General features: G+C 37.7%; 1 non-coding gene across 1 annotated transcript; it reads left to right on the top strand.

Moving 5' to 3' along the window:
* Positions 1-5,360: 5,360 nt before the first annotated feature.
* On the top strand, positions 5,361-5,467 carry LOC113758960. The gene has a single exon (XR_003466911.1). It is a non-coding gene; the product is annotated as a small nucleolar RNA R71 (small nucleolar RNA).
* The last annotated feature ends 1,352 nt before the right edge of the window (positions 5,468-6,819 follow it).

Genomic DNA, 6,819 nt, shown 5'->3' with positions numbered 1-6,819 from the left:
GATTTCTTGTCTCATAGGCAAGTGTGTACTTTATCGCACTTGACCTAACTCGACTAAATTTGTGAGATTTTGTTAAAACATGTGTTAGCCATTTTGTCACAACTAAAAAGTGGCCAAGATTCGGCCACTTTTTGGCCGGATTTGTGGCCGGACTTGCTGAAAAAATTATTGATTTGTGCAGCTTTCTTCTAGTTTTCTTGTTTGATCAGGGTTCTTAACCACCTGATTTTCAACTGTTTGGACTTGAAATACTTGAAATGTTTGAAACATGATATGTTGAACTTATTTGTGACTTGAACCAGTTTAGGTGAGTGTGCGCTTATGTACACTCAATTGACCCGACTTGAATAAACACTTGATGCCTCCTTCACGCATGAACAAGTAATTTGATTTGTATATGACCTATATATTGACTTGAAATACTTGGAATACTTGAGAATGTGAATTGCTAGACATTACTGACTTGATTCTGGTTAGGCGAGTGTGTCCTTATCGCGCTCGGCCTCCCTTTCTTGAATGATCTTGTACTCGCTTGCACTTGATTGACCTGTACTTGTGTTGGTGCTTGTGCTTGAATTGTAAGTGCTGAGCAGTAGCATGTACCATTGTCCATCTGACTGGGAGGTGCCTCTGTGACAGCCCCACCTCACCCTAAGGCGAACCAAAGGGTTTGGCGGACCGCCTGCCAAACGCTCAAAAGAACTTCAAAAAGGTAACATTCAGAACCAAATGAGCCAAAGTAAGAGATACAATCAATCTTTGGTACAGCATTCCCACGAAAATTAAAACGAAATGGAAGAGCCGCTGCTACGTCACAGTCCATCCCCGTACCAGTACACTTTGTTTAACATGAGAGAATGTACATTCCCAAATATATGTCACATAAACATGAGGAAACACTTCAAAATATACATAGTAGTAAGTTTACAAACCAAAAGGAAACATTGTATTAAAATACATTTAGGGTTTCCAACTTCCATGGAGCTATACAAAAGGGTGTTTATACAGGCTCAATTCATTCTTCAAAATGATCATTGGTCCAAAAGATGGTTCCCTGTAAGGAAAACAAGGATATCGGGACGGGGTGAGCTAAAAGCTCAATGAGGTACCAAAAGTATAAACGGTAGGAATAGTAGAACTCATGAAAAATCACTTTTAAGGCACATATTCACATCAGATACAAGAAATGAAAGAACACCACAATGTAAAGTATACAGGTGGCTCTCAGGAGCCAAATCCCCGTTGCAATACTTGATCCAGCCTCGTTGACCCTCCGTCAACGTTCAAATGAAGGAACCAGTCCCGTAGAACACCACTTTAACGCCAAAATCCCGTTCACCAAACATACCCCTTACCGGGTCCGAACGCCAAATAGGAACAGGAATGGTAATACTCGAGTATACCGGAATCAAGAGTCTTAATACCTAAAGATTCCCCAGGAACAGGCACCCATGGATTGTCAATTACCTCGACCAAACCCTTGCTGGCTCGATTTAATTAACTCCCCATGAGGTTGAGCTCAAGTTAACAGGAAAATTGTTGGACACACTTCCAAACGATCTCATAACAAGCGCAAGTAACAAGTTCAAGTTCATAACAAGTACAGGTAAGAGATTCCAGTTCATTCAGTTCAGGCAAGAGAACGAGTGTGATAAAGTACACCCTCGTCTCATTCCGAATAACAGAGTTCATAGTTATCCATGACACACATTTCAAGTATAGATGAACCAATCAAACAACAATTCAGGGGAGGGGTACACTCACCTATTAAGGAGAAATAATGTCCAGAATATCTTTCCGGGTAACACTTTCAATCACCGATGAACCCTAAGGTTAATCAAGAGAAAATATTACAGTTCCTCCAGCAAAACTTAGGTGAATCGAAGACAATTCAAATACTACTAGTATTTTGGACATATGATTTTGGACGTGAAAATAGTACATTTAAACCAAAGGACATGAGTAAAACATTTGGAAAATTCATGCTCGCTCGTAAAACTTAGAAATATCCATTTGAGTCGAAGAAATGAAGAAAACGTATTTCTATTAGTCGTAAATTTCATTTTTTTTCCAAGTGGACAAGTTTCGGCCAAATTTGACCTTATATACCTCGATAAAAGAGGACACAAATACCCTAGATGGTTCATATGGTATTTGCTCTCAAATCGTTACCTAATCCTCGAGTGTAAATTTGGGCAGCACGCCCTTTGTATTTACCTATTTTTCAGCCACTTATGGCTTCATTATTTTCCTGAATCAATCCCAAAGTCATACACAATATAAATTCATCACAACAGACATTCAATAGGCTCAAAGTCATCCAAGTACAAGATTTAGCTAGGAAAATGACCGGAAATAAGCTTTAAGCTAAGGAACCAAAAAGACAGATTCACTACTACTTAGCATAAAGGACATAACCGAAACTACGCTTATTGGATTGAAGTGAAAGTTATACCGTTTCGAAGCTAAGACAGAGGGATATAACTTTGATGAAGACTACTTAGTCCAGTTCTCATCCTAACTAGGTCAAAGTTATCAAAACAACCCCAGATTTTCCAGTTCGAAGCTCACTGTGAAATTCAACTAGCAGTCCTGATTCATTCAATCATATCTCAGCACACACAACTCCGTTTCAGGTAATTCCAAAGCCATTTGAAAGCTAAGATACAAGGATATAATTCTTAAGAGGACATCGACAACCAAATCAGTAGTATTCCCGGTCAAACTAACCAATTACAGAAGCTAATTATCAGTTTCGGACAGAAACAGGGCAGCAGGGGTATTTCAGTCTTTTCACAGGCTACTTTGTTCCGATTGGGCTGAAATTTTGTAGGAAACTATAAAACATCATTCTCTACAACTTTTATGTTTTATACTAAGGCCAATTCGGCCTCTAACTAGGGGTAACAGTACCGGGAAGAATAGGGGAAATTGAAACCCTAATCTGGAATTTTTCCGCACAACATGGAAATTTTCCGCATTTAGCTACAATTTACGCACTAAAGCTTCATTCTAGACCATTCCAAGCCATCATCCATGGCCAACCCATAAGAAACATATAAAAACAGAAAAATCCTCAATAAATAAGAAAATTAGACAACTCAACCATAACTTAAGAAATAATCCACAAAATGACATGCTTCACCACTAAAAACCCTTAATTGATCACTATTATCATGAGAAGGAAGATATCTAGACAACTCGCCTTTGCAACTCCAAGAAGCAAGATAACTAGAGCTTGTTCTTCACAAATGGCTCCACTAAAAGCCTTAAACTAACTTATCAACTCACTTTTGTGGAGGAATTTGGAATTTAAACGGTAGGTTTGCAAGATTCAAGCAAGAAAGGAGGGAAAATTGAAGAAGCTTTCTCTCTTCTTTTCTCCTCAATAATTCGGCCAAGATGCTAGAGAAATGAAGATGATTTAGGTCAATTTTTTGGTATTTAGTAAAGGTGATGAGTAGTAGGTCAAAGTCCTCCCTCCAATGGTTACATGACACTTGTCCATTCTTATGCTTGATCTCATCATTTTGTCTCTCCTAGATTAATCTAACTAAGTAACCTCTAATTATCTCTTAACACCTAGTAAATTAATCCCTGTATACAAAACTTAACCTAATTGGCCGAATTTTATCAAACTTACTGCACTAGTGGGTCCCACGACCGGTATACGCTCTTAATTTTTAAAAACTAATTAATACTAGAAAAATAATTTTAGAACTATATTTACTCATAAAAATTATCTAGAAAATTTTCCTAATAAGGAAAATATAGAAAAGGCATGCAATTAAATAAAATAAAGTCTAGAAAATAAGAAAATCCACGGGTTCTCACAGCCTCTCATCCCGTTTCAGTACTTTTATCCTAATTAAGTCGATTGGAGAGTTATCTCGTCGACACTAGTGCTAAGTGATACCATGTACCACACTCCATCTGAGTGGGAGATGTCTCTCATTCCGTCTCAATATCTCTATCTTGTTTTGTCGAGTGGAGTGTTATCTTCTCGACTAATTGGTCTGCTCGAATATTACCACCACTGTTTATTTCTGAATACGGAGCGTTAAGTGACAACTAACGTCTCCAACCTTTACTGTTTGAGCGTTCGATAATAGCCAACGACTCCAATCTTTGATTATCTGAATACTTGGGGTTATAAGCCATATCCTGAATTTACTGTATATCTGGGACTATAAGTCCAACCCAGGGCTAGCTGGTCGAATCAAGCCAGCAAGGGCTTGGTTGAGGAGATCGACGAATCTTGGGTACTTCTTAGACGTTCGGGCTAGTTGGGGTTGATCGGTGGACGAAAACTGGTGTAAAGTGGAGATCTACGGACGTTATACTTTCGTGGTTGATAGAGAGTCAACGGACCTTGATCAAGCTACTGTGGAACTTGCTCCTGAGAGCAACCTATATCCTTTGCCCTGAATGTGTTCTTTTTTTTTTCTGTACCCTTTTGCATGATTTATCTGGCTAATTGCTTAATTACATATTGGGTCATGATTTATTTGAGTTTGACTTGTTTCTTAATGTTTGGGTATGCTATCTTGCCTCGTACTTTACCTGTTTGGTTATTTGGAACCTCATTAGGGTTTTAGCTCATTCCACGCCATTTGTTTTCCTTACAGGGATGAGGACATGAGAGGTTGAATTGAGAAAAGTCTCGCTTTCTTCTAAGATTGTTAGTTTCTCGAGCGTGTACTTCATAGATATCTAGCCTGCTTGTTTGGTTCGATTTTTGTAAGTCTGATTCTTTGATTGTATTTATAGGTCGTGTGGGTGTTGGAGGACCATGAGTGTATATGTTAAAGGTTGAAAATTCATATTGCTTTTGTTATCAAGGTTTTCATTTGAAAGTTTTCATGAATTGTGACTAAGTCCTAGCGAGTATTGGGTAGGCGGTCCGCCAAACCCTTGGGTACGCCCTAGGGGGAGGTGGGGCTGTCACAGGTGGTATCAGAGCCAGGTTTCGCATGGTCTTTGTGCGGAGTGAGCTTGGGGCCAAGTGGTGTTATGGTCCCGATTATGTGAATAAGTGGAAAGGACTAGGTGCTCTTCTTGGGCATAAGCTATGAATCATGACTGTTATAAGCATAAAACCTTCATCATGATACTTGGGGAAGATAGATATGTACGTCAGGTAGGAATCTCTAATATGGGTGATTTACTGTTGGGACCAGCTGGCCCGAGTTGTGAATTATCTTATTGTGGATTCTTGTACTTGAGTACCAAAAAGTGGAGAGTACTAGAATAAGGGTCTGTATCTTGATTGCACTTGAGATAAGTTTTGATGGCAAAAGTCAAGGCACTGAAGATTCTATCATTTGACATAGAAAAACTATACTTGTAGAGCCAATAGATACTGGTGATGAGGACATTGAGCAAGCAGCAACTTAAATCGTTCCTAAGCTTCATGAATGGTTTCTCTCTCCATTTGAGCAAATGAGCAAATCTTATTCCTTAAATCAATAGTTTTCTGCAGAGAGTAGTACTTGGTCATAAAGATATTGTAAACATCTTCCCAAATTCTCAAGAATCCCTCAGGTAAGTTTAGTAGCCAAGATTTAGCATAGTCCTTGACGCAGTAGGGAAAACACCTCATCTATAGATCATCTTCTGATATCCCACTCAATGGAAATCTGCACCACCGAGTAAAATTCTCGGATAAAAGATAGCTGGTCTTCATTAGGTAAATCATGAAAAGTAGGAAGCATATTAAAATGCAAGATCTTGAGCTCGCAATTCGTAGCCCCATCACTTAGTTAGATACATTGTGGAGAAACTGCTATCATGGGAAATTGGATGTCCCTCAGACAAAGTCTAGCAGGTGGAGCTGGTGGTGGATTTTGGTTGTTAGGAATGTCTAAAGCCATCTTAAACCAAGGTACTTAAGCAAGAAAAACAAAAACAAAAGTGAAGAAATAAAAATAAAAAACAAAATTAACTAAAGTAGAAAACTTAGCGTCGACCCCGACAATGATGCCAAAAACTTGATCGATGAATTCCTGCAAGTGCAAAGGGTCAATCGTAGTAATAATTTACCTGGAGTATGCTAGGGTGGTCCATCCACAGGGACGAATTAATTTTCTATTTTAATTATTTTAATAAAATCACAAAATTTAAATTCAAGGAGTTATATTTTATAACTACACAATAAAACAATAAGCAATTCAAATAAAGTAATGGTTAGAAAACAATAAACACGAGTCTAGGGTTTCAGGTTTTAATCCAGAATTTGAGTTAATTATTTAATTAATTTCTTAACAAACCACGAACACATCACACACTTATATTTTAGATTATCTCTCGATACATCTAAAGTGTACTTAATTAAATCTTACGTCTCTCTCAATATTGCAAGTATTCAATTAAACCCTTTAAAAACTTCGGTGACATAAGTGCATCATACAAACCCTAACCCACTCTCGTGATTAGACTAAGTATGTTTATCTAATCTAGTCTGTGGCTGTATATCCTTTTTCAATTCAATACAAGGCCTAAGAGCATGTCTATGGTGGCCAAACATAAACATGTAATTAAAATAAAGATAGATAAATCATAACAAAAGGAAATAAATTAAACTAAAAAATTTAATCAAATTCCTTCATAAAAACTCTAACCCTAGAAACAATTTAGTTCAACATGATTATGAAATTAAAACCACGAATTCAAAGAGTTGATACAAAGATAAGAAAAAGAGAAAGAAAACTTCTCAGCTGCTTGCTCCAATCTTCTCCTTACGCACTCCTTGATTCACCTTCATTTGATCTTGATCTCTCAAGAGTAAACTATGAAAAGATGTTAAAACTAGGCTTGACT

Source organism: Coffea eugenioides, unplaced genomic scaffold, assembly GCF_003713205.1.
Source record: "Coffea eugenioides isolate CCC68of unplaced genomic scaffold, Ceug_1.0 ScVebR1_80;HRSCAF=406, whole genome shotgun sequence".
NCBI classification, from domain to species: Eukaryota; Viridiplantae; Streptophyta; class Magnoliopsida; order Gentianales; family Rubiaceae; genus Coffea; species Coffea eugenioides.
The sequence above is the reverse complement of the archived record's forward strand: the minus strand, read 5'-3'. Positions and strand labels throughout refer to the sequence as shown.